At 48.2% G+C, this 20,461-nt stretch overlaps 1 protein-coding gene across 5 annotated transcripts in view; it reads left to right on the forward strand.

The window, feature by feature from the left end:
* The window catches only part of FAM184A (family with sequence similarity 184 member A), a 572,845-nt gene that overhangs the window by 404,560 nt on the left and 147,824 nt on the right, over window positions 1-20,461 (forward strand). The gene's annotated exons all lie outside the window — the stretch shown is intronic.

The raw sequence follows: 20,461 nt of genomic DNA on the forward strand, positions 1-20,461 counted from the left end.
GAAGACAACAATTTAGTTTCACTTTAGTTGAATGATCCCTACTGTTTGATTCCTGTACCGTGTATCCAGTAGCCTCGCTTCTTCTGTCTTTCTCTGGCTGATCCTTTCTGCTAGCGCCTGGACACCTCCTCGGAAGTAGCTGTGCGCTCTACAAATGTATTTAATTATTTGATCATTTAATATTGTGCGCGATTCTCTCCCAAAGGAGCATCTGGGTGCTGCACTGCACAAGAAGAGAAAAATAGAAAATCTAAAACAGACAAGTGTTAAGCCCCTTCTTGAAGAAAGTACGGTCTGGGCAAGAGTGAAGGCTAAGAGGAAGTTTGTTCCAGTGATAGGGGGCAGTGTAGGAGAAGAACTGCCCCGCATCTTGAGGTGCTGATGCGAGTAATCACCAAAAGCACCTTGTCCGATGATCTCAGACATCTTGAAGAAGGGTAAGGATTTAGCCGCGACGACAGATAAGCTGGCCGCAACCTAAAAGAGCTTTGTGTGTCAAACACGCTTCCTAGTAGGCAACCAATGAAGCTTTCTAAGTATCGGAGAAGAAGCTAAGTGAGAAGGAAGGTTACAGATTAGCCGTGCAGCAGTATTCTGGACCACCTTCCCTTTCGACAGCAGAGTATCATTTACTGAGATCAGCAGGGTGTTCCCATAATCCAGGCCTCTGGTTATAAGATCCTGGACGGGAGTCATCCTGGCGGTGTCTGAAAGCCTTTAAAAGCCTCAAGGTAGCAAAACATATGCCGCAGGTGGATCTGACTTGATCTTTCATGGAGAGAGATTGATCCAGCCTCATGCCAGATTTTGTACTACTTGCTTAGGTGTAGGAGCCGAGTCAAGTTGTACGGGCCACCAATCAGTTGACCATATCTCGGTGCCTTTACCAAAAAGCATGATCTCTGTCTTGTCGCTTTTTAATTGGAGACAGTTGTTACTCATCCATACAGCGACTTCCATCGTGCAGTTTATTAATTTTCTCTTCACTTTGTCAGGATCAGGACCAAAGGAGAACAGTAGTTTCATGCCATCTGCATATAACACGATCTCCACACCGCAGGCTCTAACGATTTGGGCTAATGGCGCCACATCTATGTTAAACAAAGTAGGGCTCAGGCACGATCTCTGGGGACTCCCTTATCCATATACATCTGTCAAGACTTGAAAGAATCATCCAAGCAGACTTGTTATGTTCGGTGGGCAAGGAAGTCCATGAGCCAAAGTAACGCCCTGTCATATAGCCCTGCCTCTTGAAGCCAGTGAATAAGAATAGAATGATAGACCATGTCAAATTCTGCTGATAAATCCAACAATACCAACATGATCAGAGTTCCAACATCAAGGGAGAGCCTGATATTATCTGACACAGCCAGTAGCGGTGTCTCAGTACTTGGTAGCTCTCTAACACCCAATTGCGAGATATCCAAGATGCTGTTAGCTTTAAGTAAGGCTGAAAGTTGTTTATTAATAAACCTTTCTAAAACTTTCACAAGTAAATGTAATAGTGAAATTGGTCTATAGTGGGAAAGAACTGTTGGATCAGCAGTAGATTTTTTCAGCAGTGGAGATGCTGATGCACTCTTTCAGTCCCTGGGTACTTTAGCAGTAGTCAGCGAGAGGTTGAATTAATCTGTGACCATGGGAGCCAGGCATACTGCTAGACTAGCCAGAGGTCCTGTTGAAAACTGGACTTGGCGTGGAGAAGCAGATTCAACACCTGGTCTTCTGAGCAAAGTTCGAAGTCACACAGGCTACTCATAACCGAGGGGTGTAGAAGAGTAAGATCAAACTCATTCTCAGATGAGTCAGGTGACTCATTGCACAGCTCTTGTGAGGCCACAGTAGTAGAAGCGCTTGCCCTGGGATTCATAAAGCTATTCAGTTCTTTGTATAGCTCTTTCGAGGAGTTTTCAGCATTAACAATTGTAAAGGCCACGTATGCTTTCCGCACTGCTCTAATCATATTATGGTAGACTCTAAGCCTGGAGCAATATTCTCCTTTATCCTTGGGGGATTTGGTAAGACATCATCTATGCTCAAGGTGTTTACATACCGATTTCTCTTGAGGCAAATTCTCAGAGAACCACGGAACTGGACTTCTAGAAAAGGCAGATGAACACGCTGGTCAGATGTGTGTACTATTGAGGTGTAAAGGGATACTACATCAATGGTACATAATAACCATTGTTCATTCTCTTGATGGAATAAAGATCCCAGACATTGTAAATATGACAAACTAGAGAGTCTTTACGAATTGGTACTTCGTCATTTGCTAGTTTGCCTCCTTCAAATTCAGTGTCTATCATTACGTGTTCGTAGATATTGAGTACCGACCAGCGTATCGCCAATGAAGCTGATAAGGACACAGGGTTTCATCTATGGTCAGCAACGGTTATCAAGTTAAAATGGACCAAAGAATATAACTTTTGTCGCAAGCAGTTTAACCAGGTGTCATACAGGTGTGTGATGCACGGTTAATTTGTATACAGTTCGGTATAGTAATTGTGGGCATTAGATAAGAACCCACTTTTTTTGCCAAAGTATCAACAGAAGTAAAGAAATTGGTGAGAAGAATCTATTTATATAGAGATTAAACATCATCCAATAAGGCGGGATCAGTTGACATGCATCGTGTCTATAGTGGACCTCTGAACGTAAGGTTCACGTACGCCCGTTAAATGATCAAAATCGTGTTTATGTGGAGGCAAAGTATGCATCTCAGCTGTGCAAGTGTTCTGAGGACCTGGGACCAGATGTATGACCCACCAATTTGCGACTGCAAATTGTGTCGCATTTGCAGTGCCTGGTTGCTAAAAAATGAGCGCTTTGTTGAAAGCCTCCGGGATGAAGTTTCCACGTATTTTGAGATCAATGTTGCCTCAGTAGACTCTGCTGCCACCTCACAGGAGGCCTTTAAAGCGGTAGCCCGTGTCTAAATTAAACCTTATATTATCAGCACAAAAAAAGATGGTACTTGAAGCAGAAATTGCAGAAAACACTATCTCTATTAATGGCAGTAAGGATGGTGCACTGAGACGGTTAACTGCAGCGGTGGAGGAGTCGAGACAACTTAGATTGAACACAGCCAAACACAACTGGCTGACGATCCAACACCGCATCTATAAATGAGGTGACAAAGCGGGCCATCTTTTATACTGTCTTGCAACACAGGAACTTGCATTTAGAGTGATTCCACATATACGTCATAGTGATGGTGAGCTCAAGTTTCAAGTTTATTGGTATTCTTCTGTTAATTAAAACCATTGCAACATAAATATGTTTAAAGCAAATTCAATAGCAATGGTACCATCCAATGATTGATATGATAGAATTGACAGTTGTAAATTAAGATTGCATAAGAATGCCGTCGTATGTAAAGTTCCTTTCAGATCATAAAGTGTGAAGCAATAAACCATTGCAGATTTAAACTTAAAAAACATTTGTAAAAGATAAGTTCAATGACAATAGTGCCATGGATCTATCACAAGGTTACCATCTTCTGTTAAAATGAAATTAAAGTGGTGCCAACATGTATGTAAAAAGTATATCAAATCTTAAAGTGCAAGTTGAGTGATCCACTGTACTTGTCTACTATAAAAATACAATCCAATGTGATAGTGAGCTGGTCTCCAAGAATGCTTCAAACTCTGAGGCTTTGGCAGAATACTTGTCATCACCCTATGCAGACGGGGCGTGGCTTGGACGCCGATCGGGATGGCGGCGTGAGCTCGCAGCTCCGCGCAGAATCCCGCTAATTCTCCTGTTTTCGGAACCCTAGGCGACCCGGAGACGACGCTCCTGCCCTCTGAAGTGTGAGAGGACAGCTGGGCACACTTGGTGGACTGCTGGGGGACTGCCGCCCCCGAGGAGACCGAGTCGAAGTAGCGGTTGAGGTGTTGCCGAGGGTGCGAAGAAAATGGCGGCGAGGTGGGCGGACGGCCCCGAACTTCAGCCCTGAACCGAGTTGTCGCCGGCTGGCGGAAGATCCTGGCGAGAGATCCTGTAATCCGCTGACCGAGGCGCTAGGGTCAGCGGGGCTGTGCCTTGCGGCCAAGGAACGCTGCCTTGCCATGTCCGGAGCTTGGGGACCCTAGCTGGCCACCGCCCTGAGACTCATCCTATCCCCCTCAGGCTCCCGAGGGGGGCGGCGGAGTGAAGTGTGCTTCGCAGGTGTGACTCTTGTGCCTGTGAGTGTCGGTGGCGACATTGCACTGCCCGGTGCACGGCGAACGGCCCTGCCTACGGGCGCTGACGACAAACGGGCTCCTGGACCTGTGACGCAGCACCCTGGAATGGCGGCGACTGGAGGGCCGATGGCCGAGAGCCGCACTGAGGGGGACTCGGCGACATCAACTCAGCGGGGCGAGAGTCCCTCCCCGGAGCTTGACCGAGAACAACGGCTGCACCGGCGACTCGATGCCATACTTGATGCGATCGCCTCGACTAAGGACGCATTGCACCAGGACATCGCCCAAGTGGCCACGGGCCTGGGGCTGCTACGCGCAGATCATGCGAAGCTGGCGGACAGAGTTAAGGACCATGACCAACTGTTGCTGGACCTGAAACCATCGGTAGTGGCCGCGGAGCATAAGATCACTGACATGTTGGCCCGGCTGGACTCGTTGGAGCGGAGAGCGGAGGATGCAGAAGGCCGCAATAGACGGAACAACGTGCGGGTCGTAGGCCTTCCGGAACGGATTGAGGGGGAGGATGCGGTGGCCTATATGGAGACCTGGTTCCGCACTGTGGTGGCGCCGGAGGGGCTCACTCCTTTCTTTACGCTGGAGCGGGCCCACCGGGTACCCGCTCGCCCGCCGGGGCTTGGCCGCCCCCCCCCGCCCGATGGTGGTGAGGCTCCTCCACTACAAGGACCGGGATCTCCTCATTCAGCGGGCCAGGATGTCGGGCCCCTATGAGGTGGAGAACAGTAGGGTTACGATCTTCCCGGACTACACCCAAGCGGTCCAGAAAAACCGGGCATCGTTCCTGGCAGTGAAGAAGGAACTCAGGGAGGAAGGCATTCAGTACTCCTTGCTCTACCCAGCTAAGTTGCGGATCATGATGGATGGGTCTACGCACTTTTTCCAGACTCCGGACGAGGTTTGGCACTGGCTGGAGTTGTATAGGGCGGGGACGGACAGATCACATAAAAGTAGACGAGATGAGCCCAAGCAGCCCCGGGTGAGGCAATCGCAACGCATCAGATCTCGCAACAGGCGCCAACGGGAGAGGCGGGAGGCTCTAATGGCGGCGGAAAAGAGGGATGCACTCGCAGCGACGGCGGCCATTACAGGGTCGCAACAGAACAGTGAACGAGCAGAAACTAACTCGGGAGGGGAAGGCAGCAAGACGGATGAGGAACTCTCAGAAGCGGACAGTTCGAAGGGGCCGGAGGTGACCCCACAGACTTCGGATGGTATCTTTTGCGGCTGAGATTGGATTGGGCTAGACTGGGACTTCATGGTAGGGTGGTATCCTGGTGATTGGGGACGGGATGCCGGAAGGGGGGGCTCTGTGCTTCGGGAGGGATGGAGGCGCGGGGCGTGGGCTCCGCTTGCTGGGGTCGGCGGTGATTCACCCCCCTCGGGCCCTTAAGGCCGACTGTGGTGGAGACCACAGGGTTAGAGTGCGAGAAGTTGGTTCAAGGTTTGGATGGGGGCGGACATTGGGTTCGTGTGCTCTGTCCTGGGGAGCGGGGTTTGGGAAGTTTTTCTGTTTTGGGTATGTTCGGGGGGGGGCAACTGCATTGGGGGGGCTATGAACATTCGTTATTTGATTCGGACTGTACGAAGTTGGAATGGGGACATTACCTAATCTGAAATGCCTGACGTGGAATGTCCGGGGGCTACGAACTATGGTGAAACGTCATAAGGTCCATGCATATCTAGTGCGCAGGGGGGTTCAGATTGCCATGCTCCAGGAGACTCATCTCACTAAGAAAGAGTGTACTGCCTTGCAGAAAAGATGGAGGGGCCAGGTGTTTGGCACCACTTACTCAGCGTATGCCAGGGGGGTGCTGATCTGGGTGAGGGCGGGGATACCCTTTCAATTGCTGAATCAAGTCGTGGATCCGGAGGGTCGGTTTGTGGCAGTGGAGGGGAGGTTATATGGACGGGATGTGGTTTTCTGCTGTGTGTATGCGCCAAACACTGATCAAGCTCGATATTTTGATAGCCTCTCGGGGGCTTTGGCCTCCTTCCTGGCGGGCCCAATAGTGCTAGGGGGGGACTTTAACTCGATTACAGATGTGGCTCTGGATAGGTCCCATCCCCCTCTGGTGGACTCCCCGGTGCGCAGGTTGGCCACGCACAGGAAGGACTGGCAGGATAGATGGGGGTTGCTGGATGTCTGGAGGGAGCGACACAGGGAGACCAGGGATTACTCCTTTTATTCTGCACTTCATGACCTGCATGTCAGGATTGATTCGGTGCTCTGCGGTGGACCCCTAGCTCCGTTGATCTCCCATGCGGAGTACTTGGCTAGGACTATCTCAGATCATAACCCCCTATTGGTGCACATTCAGTGGCAGAGAGAGCGCTCAGTAATACCAACGTGGCGGCTTCGGCCGGAGACCCTTGAGGATCCTGTCTTCAACGACGCGGTTCGGCAAGGCATTGATAGCTATTTCGGAATGAATGCGGGTACGGCCACGAGTAGGTCCATTGAATGGGATGCAATGAAAGTGGTGGTGAGAGGGGTGTGTTTGGGTAGGTTTTCGAATGCTCGCACGGCTGTGTTGGATGACCTCATGAAAGCGGAAGATAAGTTGAGGGACTTGGAGCGCCGTAGGCCGGCTAGGCCGGACTTACAGGCCCAGCTATTAGAAGCGAAAGAAGTGGTCGCCACCGAGACGGAACGTTTAAGGTGCTATGACTACAAGCAGTATATCATCAGGGCGCATGCGGAAAGGGACAAGGTGGGTACCCTCTTGGCCAGACTGGCCAACCCGGAACTTAGGGGCTCCCCGATCCTCGGCATTCGTACTGCGCAGGGGGAGATGGTGTACACCCAGGCAGCGGTATTGGAATGTTTTAGGGGGTATTATGAGGAACTGTACCTGAGTCAGCTGGGAGTGGGGGTCCAGGATATTGAGGGATACCTGGGGGAGAGGCAGCTTCCGGTCCTCGATGAGGAGGACGCGAAGGAACTGGGCAGCCCGGTAACGCTCACGGAAATACGGGCGGCCATAAAGCATATGGCCCGCAACAAAACGCCCGGGGTGGACGGACTACCGATTGAATTTTATCAGCAGTATGCAGATAGTTTGGCGCCTAGGCTGCTGGCGGTGTACGCTGAGGCTTTCGAGGCTGGGGCACTGCCCGGATCCATGCGGGAGGCCTTGATTGTGCCGCTCCTGAAGCCTGGCCGGGATGCCGCGGATGTGCGGTCTTACCGCCCGCTATCCATGTTGACGGTGGATTATAAGATTCTGAGCCGAATTTTGGCCACCAGGCTGGCCCCGTATATGACGGGCCTGGTACATAGGGACCAGGCCGGGTTCATACCCACGAGGAGCACGGCGCTGAACGTTCGCCGACTGGTGGGGATAATGGACGCCATCTTGGACGAGGAGGGAGCCCCGGCGGTCCTATCTGTGGACATCGAGAAAGCCTTTGATAGTTTGGAATGGCCGTTCCTGGACGGAGTTTTAGAGAGGTTTGGTATGGGCGAGGGGTTCCGCAGGTGGACGAGGGTCTTATATGCTTCGGCGACGGCGAGAGTGCGTTTGGGCAGCCTGGTGTCTGCGGCGTACCCGGTGGGCAGGGGCACGCGGCAAGGATGTTCTCTGTCTCCCCTGTTGTTTGCTCTGGCGATGGAACCTTTAGCGGTCCATGCGAGGTCGGGTGTCAGGTATATGGGGATAGCCAGAGGCGGACAGTGGCATTATATATCGCTGTATGCGGATGACTTGCTCCTGTACCTAGCTGACACCTCGCGGGCGTTGGCCGGGGCAATGGGGCTGTTGTCGGAGTTCGGCCGGCTGTCGGGCCTTAAGGTCAATTGGGCGAAGACTTGTGTGTTCCCGCTGCGAGCGGGTTCGCCCGATCCTGGTGGCAACTTGGACGTGGTGTGGGAGCCATCTTGTTTCACCTATCTGGGTGTTCGCATCACCACGCAACCGCGGACCTATTGGAGGGCAACATTGGTCGCTGTGTCCGGGCATTGAGGGGCAGCTTGTCTTTTTGGTCGACCCTCCCGCTGACGGTTCTGGGCAGAATTGCACTTTTGAAGATGGTGGCACTCCCCCGCTTCCTCTATTATTTCCGAACGCTGCCTATCTGGATTCCCCAAGGGGTCTTCAGAGACCTGAGATCGATGATTATTGGCTTCCTATGGGGGCATGGCCGCCGTAGAGTGGCCCTGAACACGCTTCTCCGCCCTAAGGTAGAAGGGGGCATGGCTGTGCCTGACTTTGAGCTGTATTATCTAGCGGCACAGCTGCAGGTTCTTACACAGAACGTGGCTCGGGTGTTCAGGGGCCCAGAGGAGGACCGGGACCGGGGGATACGACGCCATGTACTATCCTATATTGTCATGCAGCAGAGGCTTGAGTTGCGGGCCCTCACCATGGAGGAAAGGACGCTCCGCTTGTGTTGGCAGAGGAGCCTTCGGAGAGCGAGGGCTTCGCGGCCTTATGCGCCGGAGATTCCGATCGGCATGCTGACGGCCTTGCCGCACGGGGGAGATTGGTCCCCGTTGCTGGCTTGGGAGGAGATGGGACTACAGGTGGTAGGTGATCTGTACATAGATGGGGCGTTGGCACCGTTCGAGGCGCTCCGGGACCAGTTCGGGCTGCCCGACGGGGGGTTCCTCCTGCACGCGGCAGTGGTGGCTGCCATACAGAAGCACTGGCAAGGGGGGCTCGCAGAACCGACGACGACTATGGCGTGCCAATATGTGGTGATGGCAGCAGGCACGATCAAAGCTGTGACGTGCCTCCATAATAGGATGCTGAATGAGGGACTGGAACCACTCCAAGGGCTCAAGGCTAAATGGGAAGAGAGTGTGGGCCGGCCCATACCGGATACGGCATGGGGACACATCCTGAGGCGTACGTGGAAGGGCACGAGAAATGCGCGCTTTCAGCAAGTGCATTTCTATGTGCTTCATAGGGCCTATTTAACCCCAGAGAAAATACAGCGGCACTTCCGGGTGCCGGATGCCCGATGCCCACGGTGTTCGTCTCTGGGTGCGGACATGGATCATTTGTTTTGGAGGTGCCCGCAATTGGGGACCTATTGGACGGAGGTAGGGGAACTCCTGAATGAAGTGTCAAACAGGGAGGTGGACTTCGATATGGCGGCGTGCCTGTTGCTCTGGTTCCCGCACACTAAACACACCAAGGTGACGAGCAAATTCATTGCTCTGGGTCTGATATTGGCGCAGAGGGAGATATCGTGGCATTGGAAGTCCAGGGGGGGGCCCTCGCTGCGTAGATGGAAGAATGAATTGCTGCGGTGGTCTGCCTGCGAGAGTGTGCTCCGGATGAAGCAGGCTGTTAAGTTGGGGAATGAGAAGGTTTTGGAAGCAGCGCGTGCATGGGAGCTAGTGGTGCAGGCTTTGCGTGATTCTTTGGTAGATGACGAGGATGGGGAGAATTGAGCCGGTGGACACCGCGGGGCGAACACAGAAGTGCTATATTCCGCGCTGTGGTGGATCCATCTAACTCGACAGGACGAGATGTACTCCTAGCAGTTGCCAGGGGGGGGGGGGCCTTGGGGGGGACTGGTTCATGGGAATTTGGGGTGGGACGGAAGCCATTAGAGGGTGGCCCACCTGGGTGCCTTAGCTCTATTAGGGAGGTGTGCACAATGTGGAGTATGGAAGGGCTGAGGGGAGCGGCCAGGCGAGATAGGGCGGTGGCGCCTGGGGGAGGCCCCGACGTGTGAGGTGTCACTGATTTATTTCTGGGATGGCTGACGGAGGTTTTGTTGTGGGTGGGGGGGTAAAAGCAGATACGTACAACGACTTTTCGACCGTGGTCCCCGTGGGACATGCACCGTGATTTTCTCCTATTGAATGTAACGACATGCCGCCCGGCCCCCGGGATGCGGGCTGAATGGCTGTGTTCAGTTTGGATTTATTATTGGAAGGAGGGGTATCACGAGTGCACTGGTTGATTGATTGTATCCTGTGGTTTCTAACTCTGCAATAAAAATATATTTGAAAAAAAAAAATCACCCTATGCAGACCACATCAAGAAAGAACTGTCCCCAAAGCCAAGGATCTCCCAGTGCACCCACTGGACACTGTTCTGAAGGGAGAATTACAGGCTCCTGTGCAGCTTGATGAAATACAGAAAGCCATTGTCTGTTTGAACTCTGGCAAGATGCTGGGCCCAAATGTGTTCCCCTGCCAAGTTCTTCAAACGGTACTCCTCTTTGTTGGACCCGCACCTCCTTACTCTCTTCGATGAGACAACAGAGAAAGAACAATTGACACACAATTGTTGTAGTTCATAACCTGGAAAAGAACTCTACTAACTTCGCTTCATATCAGATGATTACCCTGATCAACACAGAGGCAAAAATCTTAGTCATGCAACTACTGCAAGTAATCCATGCCCTTGTCAGAGTTGATCAGAATGGCTTCATGCCAAAATGCGGGACTAGGCTGCATTCGTCAGCTGCAGCTAATCTTTTGGAACCTTCGGCCGCATTCAATACGGTTGACCACCTCTCTCTGGTAAACTGCTTAGAAAGGATAGGCATTAAAAGATAGTAATTTGGGGAAGGATGTGGCGTAATGGCTAGGGTGGTTGACCTCAAACTGGGGAATCAGGTATGAGTCTCGGCAGGGTCACTCAGCATCCTGACATTCTGGGCAAATCATTTAATCTCCCCGTGCCTAACAAAAAAAATGTGTCCCTCTGTAAGGAACTGGTGCTCATGTAAAGCGCTCTGATACCTTTGGGTCTAGGTTGCGCTATATAAAACTCTCCCCCCCAAAAAATAAAGGTTCTGCACGCAAATTAATAAATCCTTTTCTGTCCAGCAGAAAGCAATCATGGCCTTGGACGTTTTTACCTCCAATCCATTTACGTTTCCATGTTGGGTCCCTCAGGGATCTTCACTAATTCTGACCTAATTTAATGCCTATCACCCCTTTAATTGAATTAGTTTGATCCTGTGGGTTCTCAGTGTTTTTTGGACTTTTGTCTACTGAACCCTATAAAATGGCCAAATATTTCAGAATGTGTATGACGAGGATTGCAAACTGGATGCAGAATTCTTTTTTTTTAAATTAAACTCAGAAAAGACAGAGGGAGTGCTATTCAACAAGGATCCCTTATTCTGGAATTGCTCTTGGTGGCAACCCAGCTTTTGGTCCCTTCCACTTCCGGTTCAGAAAGCTAGAAATGTGGGGGTCATTTTTTACTCAAATCTCACCTTCATTGACTACTCTAAGCAGGTGACCTCATCCTGATTACTCATGTTAAAAATGTTAAAGAAAATCCTGCCTTTCCTTCCCATCGAGCTCAGGAAAACAGTTATCCTAGCTCTTGTTATATCTAAAATAGATTATTGTAATGTTCTCTATGTGGGCTCCCAGTCACACCTTCTCAACAAACTGCAAACCCTTCAAAATGCTTCAGAAAAGAGTATTGAAGAATCTTCCCACGTTCTGCTCAGCCTTAAAAGCCATTAAAGATCTTCATTGGCTGCCCATTAGGGCAAGGATGAAATTTAAAACTATATGCTGGGCTTGTAAGGCACTGCATCAAGTTGGTCTTCACTTTCTCCAGGATGTCTTTAAATGGTGTGTCCCTTCGCATACTCTGATGTCTAGCAATGCCAGGCAGGTATGTGTACCCAGAATAAAAAGATGCCATGCTTTCAGGTTCAAATGACAATAGCGCCAAGACGCCTCTTTGGTAATCAGGTGCTCTATAAAATATATTAAGATAACATTACATTTTGGTCAGAGCCAATGGGATGTAGGAGAAAACAGCCCTAGCATTAATAGACTCAGTAATAGCCATTCATGTACCATATCTTACACAGGATGGACATCAGACCCTCCTCCTTCGACTAATCCGAGGCCTCCACTGCCACCCTAGACGCAGGCCTGAGTCTGTGGCGTACTGTCCTCTCCATTCCCAATTGAAAGAGGCACCAGACAGGCGTGTCCTCTCACCCCTCTCCTCTGTTCGCTTGGGTTCGGACGCCTGGCAGAGTGGATCTGTCAAGTTGCTTAACTGCTGGTATCCAATGGGACCTTGCCTAAGAGGACCAAGAACTGCTTACTTCAATGGCCTTTTAGTCAATGTGCAGAGGTCTGAGCTATCTATTCCTGGCTGCTGGACATACTACCCATTTACAAAGAGACCTCTGGCCTACAAATGAATTGTATCTAGTCTCACTAGTTCCCCATAGCTGGCCCTCGCCCTCCCATCCCTACGAATTGGTCCCTTACACTGACAGATGGGCCCTTTCAATATTTTGGAATCTTCTTTGCCACAGAACAGCAACAATCCTGGAATCTCAACATTGTTCCTTTATTGATAAACATGTGTAGGGAAATGGCAGGCCTGGTATAAACTCCCTCTATTGATTATGGATCAAGGGGCCCTAGTTAAGAGGGTGGCCTTGTTGTGATTATTGCATACCCTCCAAAACATCTGTTACACTATACCCTGCCCCCCCACTCTTCACCAAAATGAATGCACTACTCATAATATTTCTTTGATTTGGCGCTCAGCCCCAAGCCTCTCCCACCAAATGCTTACTTTGATGGTGGGTTGGAAATCCCATATATTTGCCTGAATTACTGGGCGTCACAACTGTTAGTAATCAATTATTGGTTATTTGGAGACCGGGATGATCCAACCTCCCGAATAGAGGAAGGCTACCTGCAGACTTGGGGTTTAGAAGCAATACTATATGACTTATTGGTTCCCAATGGAATACTGGAGCCAACACAGGCTCCCCTGATTTGCTGGCCCAATGCCCTTAAATGCATTAGATAGCATAAGGCCATTACCAATGAAACTGCTTTATGGTGGGGCTTCTGGCTTCCCCATATGTAAAAAATTGAGGGTTCTAAAGCATGAGACTTGAGTGGCATCTCAAAAATAGGTGTCATCTGGTCCGGCAATCATATCAAGCTATTTGACTTTCCAAAGAATTTACGCTACATAAAACTCATTTTGTCTCCTACTTACAACTTTTTCATGCCTTGACAAAATATGATTGCCTCCTAAAACAAGTCCCTGAGTTTAACTCACTCGAGCTCTGGTGACAATGGAACCCTTGGAGGGTAAGGGGATCTCCCGTATTTATAGGTCACTTGTGGTAAACACACCAGATCCCGCTACACATGTACTGGATAACTGGCAACAAGACCTTGGTCCATTGATAGATGAGAAGTGGCATGAGGGCTTGACCATATCAGCTAAGCTTAGACTGATTCAATTAAAAAATTGTCATCACGTGTACTACAACCCAAATAAGCTATGTCACATGGGGAGCAAAAAGATAACTGTTGTCCGAGATGTCAGGCTGTGTGCACTGGTTTTTTGTTTATATGATATGGGATTGCCCCCTCATTATTAATTATTGGGCCACAATATACAACACTCTTAGTTTTAGTGTGGGCTATAAACTAACACCAAACCCTAAACATAGCATTTTGGGAATCGAAGAAAAAAATTACTCCATGAACACCCACTGCCTAGTGGCCACTGAACTTATTGTGGCAAAACGTGATATTGCGCAACCATGGATCGCATCTGTCCCCCCAAGGATTGAAGAATGGACCTGGGACATGGCTATATGTTCAGCGGCTGAGAAATCAGTCTATACAGGTTGTGGCTACTCACGAATATACCACAAGACATGGGATGCATGGTGGGATCATCTAGACTAAATGTACCTGGCTTGAGAGAGCATTGGGCTGGATTGTAGAAGCTCTATGCTTGCTTCAATGTATTGGTCCAAGTTGAGAGAAATAGTTATGTATTATTTAACATAATGTTACAAAAGCAAATAAAAAGAATTCTAAAAAAAAGAAAGAAAGAAAATTAAAACAGCAATTCCAAAGACCTTCTCAACCATGGTTTGCTCATGACCCTAATTCGAAGAGGCGCATTATTCTCAAGATTGAAAAAGAAAGGAGGACTTTTAAGTTCCCCATCCTCCTAACTAAACTCAAGACTCTGAACAAAGACTACAAATAAATCCCTCTATGCCAAGTCTAATTGCCTGCATTCTGAGCTTTCACAATCTCCAAACCGTTCCAGGACTCTGTTTCAATGTGTCCATGCCTATATTTTCCCCATGTCAAAGTCCCCAAAGGAGTCAGTGCCAAATAATCCTGACAACTTTCTGGATTACTTTAACAACAAGATCCTCCTGATCCAAACACCCCTCCTCCTATCAGCACCACCTATAAATGCATCCCTTAGCCAAGGAGTTTAGCCTGATTCACTAAAATGGGGTCAAATCACCCCTGCACCTTGATCCTGACCTACCATCTAACTACCACTTGATTTCTAACTTTTCTTGGTTAGGCAAAGCGCTGGAATAATGTGCTTCCTTTCAACTCTGTGATCACATCCATTAATTTAACCTGCTCACAGTAAGTCAGTCTCTGTTAAGAGCTAGCTTTTGCATCAGAATGTGTTCACTCAAAATCCTAGACAAAGTTCACCACATTCTTGATGGTGCTGACATATGCTTCCTAATGCTACTGGCCACACTACCACCATTGACACTATTGACCATACATATCTGCTCTACCCCCTCGATCGGTGTTTTGGAGTCAAATATCCTGCCCTAAATGGGTTTGAATCCTTCCTATAAAGTAGTGAAAATTTAGATCAATATATCCAAACCTACTCTCATTTTATTTGGTGTCCCTCAAGGATCTATAGTGGCTCCCACTCTATGTATCCTTTATGTTGAATCCCTTTTCAAAAGTGCCCAAGAAAAACAGGTACACATCTACCAATATGCTGATGAAACCCAGGTCTACCATAAAGCCTCCTCTGTCCATGACATTTGTGCTCTTCATTCTTTCCTGCTCCACATGCAGACCTGGACGACTCATAACTGCCTCATGTTAAACCATCAAAAACAGGGTTTTCCTTTTCTTTTAAAGGTTCAAGACGTTCTTCAATCCACTCTTAATTAACAACCTTAGCATCCTTGACTTTTACCCTTCACTCTTTCCTGCTGTCTCTGCCCTTGGTATTACACTGGACTTAACCCTGTCCAGAATCCTCCATGTCAACCAATTCTTCAGATCAGCCATATTTATCTGCATGCCCTAAAAAAGATAAAACTGCTTTTATCCCCTCTACTTTGAAAAGTAGAAGCCCATGCTCTCTTTCTCTCTAGGCTTGATTTTGGCAATGCGGCACTAGTAGGTATCTGTCAAAGTGCCCTCATGCCATTGAAATTACAATTACGAAATCTAGATTTGGAATCTAAGAACTGCCCTTAAAGTGGCAAAAGTTCCATTGCTCACAATGTGTATAGAGTTGTCTTTCAGTCAGTCCCTTAAACTATTGGCCTATCTGGATCAGTCAAACGGTTTGAGGCATTGTCAGCGAAAGCCCAGAAGAGTATCCCTTTCCTGCCTTCATGTTTTGACTGTTTGGTTGTACCCTTCTTCCTCCTATGGACACTCAACCATCAATTTTTTTCTCAAATTCAATTCTTTTCCTCATACATGCATTGTGTTAATAGTTTTTTTTGTAACTGCAGCAGACATGTGTGATTTGTTTTCATCATTCCGTGCATGTCTGAGCCTATCATGGTCTAATTGTTTTATGTTTATATGACCACCAATCCCAGATGACCACACCCATCACCAAGACCACCACCAATACTACACCACCATCATTTATCCACTACCAACATTACCTCTACCACCAAAACTACCACTAACATCACATGCCTCTGCAGCGGGTAACATCCTTTACAACGCAAATTTTACCACGTAGTGCCTTTACGACGCAACTATTACAACGCATGTTATTACAACGCATAGCGCTGGCGGGCGCTCTAGGTTAGGGAATAGATTTAATATACTATCCAACACCTTCCCTACTATCCACGGGGACTGGAGCTGGAATAGTAAATTAAACTATTCACTATCCTGCACCCCTTAACGCTATGCGTTGTAACAGCATGCGTTGTAAAAACTGCGATGTAAAGGCATGCGTGGTAAAACCATGCGTTGTAATGTCATACATCCCTCTGCAGCAATATGACCACCACTAGGCACCAAAACCACCTACTATATCACCACTAATACACCACCAGTACCGCACCACCACTACCTTGCATTGGCAAAGGCAGTAGGTCTGGTTATAATGTGCTCTTGCATGGAAACATAATTTCTGCATTCCTTTGTTGACATAAATTATCATTAAACTCAGACCTTTTGGATATGCCTGTTTGGCTTTGCCTGTGTTTCTTCACTTTTTTCCTCTCCTGGATTTCCAGACATCACTCTTTGTGCCCCGATGGGGCTCCCACTAATCACATTGGCTGCTGTGTCATCTGTTCTCCTCTTAGAACAAAAAATGTAGAACTCTGACGGGTACCGTCTACCTTCTCACTCAACTTTTGATTTCCATGTCTTTGTCATCAGAGTGATGTGCTTCCAAAATTGTAGAATTTAAAGAATTTGGCTTACACTTGGAGAATTTTCCAAAGATTTGTGATTAGAATTTTATGACTTTTCTCCAAAAAGGAAACTTTTTTATTTAAATATTTTTAATTGCCATTTAGTTATATCTCAACAATAGATCAAAATCCTGTGTCTGCAAATATATAAGTGCATAAGACAAAGGTGCACATAATAAAATGACAAGATAACAAGCAGAATGGAGATGCAATTTGTGCACAGGTAAGATTCTTGTGTCAACAGCATTACAGATGTAGTGAATAAGGTCATTACAATCCCCAAGGTGATGCCAAATATAGAAAACCAAAAAAAAATACATTTGACGATAGCAACAGAAATGTTAAACAGCGAACCAGAACTTCAGGGGCAATAACGGAAGCACAATATCACAGGTAAAATTCAAACAAGAACAATGGCAGGAGCATCTATAGGAGAGGGCATAGAGAAGTAGGGTACACCTCTTGGCCAGACATTGGGAACCCCCAGTCCGGGTAATGGAGCCGTGTCGGTATGTCCAATACCAAATGCCTGCCTGCTCTAACACCAGAACACCTTGTCTAGTTCTCTAGCAGTGAGGTACCCATATACCCTGTGTTGTCTTATTGGGGTCGTCATATCTCTAATATTTCATGACGGGACATTGTATGCGGTAGCCATGTGTATTGTGTTACTGCCTGAGTCCAAGGACTTTTAGTGTGCCCCCCCACCCCCCTCCCCATTGTACCAACCTCTACTCCCACACTCCCCCTGGTGCCACTCTCCCAGTCCTAAGAAAAAACAAAAATTGTAACATAACAGCATCTCCCTCACCCTTGGCCTAGACAATAACAGGCATCGTACCACAATTTCCCCAACAGTGCAATAAGCAGCTAACAAGTGTCCTAGCATCAAATAGTCCTTGCCGAAGTCTCTGGAGGGTCAGGCCAAGAGTGATATGTTATGTTATGTTATGTTAATTTAATTCTTCTATAGCGCACGGCTACTCCATGGAGCATCCCGGCGCTTTGGCGAAGAATATCAGCAAATAAAAACAACCACACAACAGCAAGGTGCAGAAACAAGAAAAGGAAAAAAAGATCTATTTCCTATAAAGCCACGTTTTCAGGTCTTTCCTAAAAACAAGAAGACTGGGAGCCTGCCTCAGGGATAATGGTAGATCGTTCCAAGCCTTTGGTGCTAGATAGCGAAACGACCGACCTCCCATTCTTGCACGCCTAATTGCAGGAACTGTCATCATGGACAGACAGGATGACCTCAGGGTCCTGCTAGGTAAATACCGGGAAAGACGTTTTCCAATGTACTTGGGGCCGATGCCGTGTAGAGCTTTAAAGGCCACAGTCAGGCTTTTGAAAAGAATTCTCTTCGAGATAGGTAGCCAGTGTAAGGTGTTCAATAAAACAGTGGCACCTGCTCTTCTCGGGAGTCCAAAGATAGCTCGGGCTGCCGAGTTCTGGACTACTTGCAAACGGGTCAAAAGATATTTCGGTAGACCCAGAAAAAGAGCGTTTGCGTAGTCCAGTCGAGAACCAATCAAGGCCTGGACAATTATTTTCCTATGATTGAGTGATACTAAGGGAAGAAATTTCCTCAGCATCCGCAGAATGCCAAAGCATTTTCCTGAAAGACACGAGATGTGAGGCCCAAAAGACAGTTCACAGTCCACTATCACTCCCAAATTTTTGGCCTTGAAAGACACGTTGTCAGGGGGAAACATGTCTTGTGGCCACCAAGATTTCCAATTAGGATCGGGAGCACAGCCAAATAAGAGCAGCTCCGACTTGTCGGAGTTGCACTTTAAGCCATGACACCTAAACCACTCAAAGACCGCACCAAGACAATCCCTAATCTGTATGCCATTGAACAACCCGCCCCTATCACATGTGAATAGGAGCTGGGTGTCATCAGCATATGATATGATCTGGGCGCCAAACGACTCAGCGACTGCCGCCAGAGGGGCCATAAAGATGTTAAAAAGCATGGGGCTAAGAATGGAGCCCTGAGGGACTCCCACCTCTAGCGGAGCCATGTCAGCGGAGAAAGGGGGCGCCCAGATCATTTGCCGGCGGTCGGCCAGGAAGGATTTGAGCCAGTTCCACACCGTTCCAAGAAGGCCACATTCCCAGAGTCTTGCAAGGAGGCCATCGTGAGGAACAGTGTCGAATGCCGCCGACAAGTCAAGCATAACTAACATGGCCTTTCCCCCAGAATCTAGCACTTCCCTGATGGCATCGGTGACCTCGAGTAAAGCCGTCTCCGTGCTAAAATTAGCACGGAAAGCGGATTGCGAAACGTGCAACAGGTCGTTTCCTTCGATGAAACTGGAAATTGTCCTGTGCACGTATCTCTCGGCCACTTACGCCAGAGCAGGGAGAAGGGAGATTGGCCTGTAGTTGGCATGGATGAGGGGGTCCAAGGTAGGTTTCTTGAGCAGTGGTAGGATCATGGCGCGCTTCCATGCCTGTGGCACCACACCTGTAGACAGGGAAGAGTTCAGAAGAGGGTTTAGCAAGGCATTTAAGGCAGGTGCCACTTTCCCCAAATATTTGGCCGGGCATGGGTCTAAAGGGGAGCCAGATTTCAGACCTGACAAAAGATCCAAAGATGTATTAAGACCCATGTGAGGAAATTCAGAGAGGAAAGGGCCTTGACCCTCCACAAGGGATGATGAAGTTAAGTGACTCAAATCCGGTCGTGGGCAAGAGAAAGAGAGAGAGGCTTGGATAGTTGTAATCTTACTAACAAAAAAGGTAGCTAGTTGTTGTATCCAAGAGTCAGTGTGAGTATGACTAGGAGTACAAACGGCAGGAGAAGTAAAATCCTGAACTACTTTAAAAATTTCTTTGCCGACATTTTCAGCCTCATCAATACGGCGTTCAAAATAGGCTTTTTTTCCATCCCAAATTGACTGATGATAGGCTTTAATTACTGCTTGAAATTTCAGTTTTTCAATCGGGTCATAGGCCCGCCTCCAAACTCTCTCAGCCCTTTTACAATCCTGCCTTTGTATCCTCAGCTGGGGAGTAAACCACAGGGCCGACGCTCTTCGCTCACCTAATCTGAGCTTCTTTTCGGGGATTAGGGTCTCAAATCTGGCTATAAGCCATTTATGGAAGAGAGCAAGATTCTCTTCCAAATTTCCCAAAAAAGGACAGGGAAAGGTAATGAGAGCCTCCGATAACATATCCACCGAGAGCAGATGGAAAGGGCGTGAAATCCGCATGGCCTCTATTACTTCTCTCTCCCGAGTGAGGGCAGTGACAGGCAAAGAAAAGGAGATTAAAAAATGATCAGACCAGAGTACTGGCTGTATGGAGGATACAGAGATAGATCTTGTTGAGAATACCTGATCTAAGGTATGACCTTTATTATGAGTTGGTCCTTGCAAAAACGGAGACAACCCTAACGATGCCGTGATATCAATCAATTTCATAGCGTCAGGGTCAAGTTTGTTGTCCATATGGACATTGAAATCTCCAAGAAGAATACAATGATCAGATCTGAGACAAGGGACTGAAAGAGCTACTTGTAGTTCATCATAAAAAGGTCCCTAGATCCCGGTGTTCTATACAAAAGAATCCCGGTACAGGCCTGGAGAGGGGAAAGATGTAGAGTGAAGCCAAGGGCTTCACATCCCTGAATATTCTCTACCGGACAGGTTGAGCAGGAAGTATTCTTTTTCACAATAAGAGCTACTCCTCCTCCTCTGCCCGATGCTCTATCCCTCCTGAAGATGTTATAGTCCGGAGGGATGGCATTGGCCAGGTCAGGTGCAGAACAATCACCTAACCACGTCTCTGTCAAAAATAGACACAATATATTGGAA

Source organism: Lissotriton helveticus, chromosome 6 (genome assembly GCF_964261635.1).
Source record: "Lissotriton helveticus chromosome 6, aLisHel1.1, whole genome shotgun sequence".
Taxonomy (NCBI): Eukaryota; Metazoa; Chordata; class Amphibia; order Caudata; family Salamandridae; genus Lissotriton; species Lissotriton helveticus.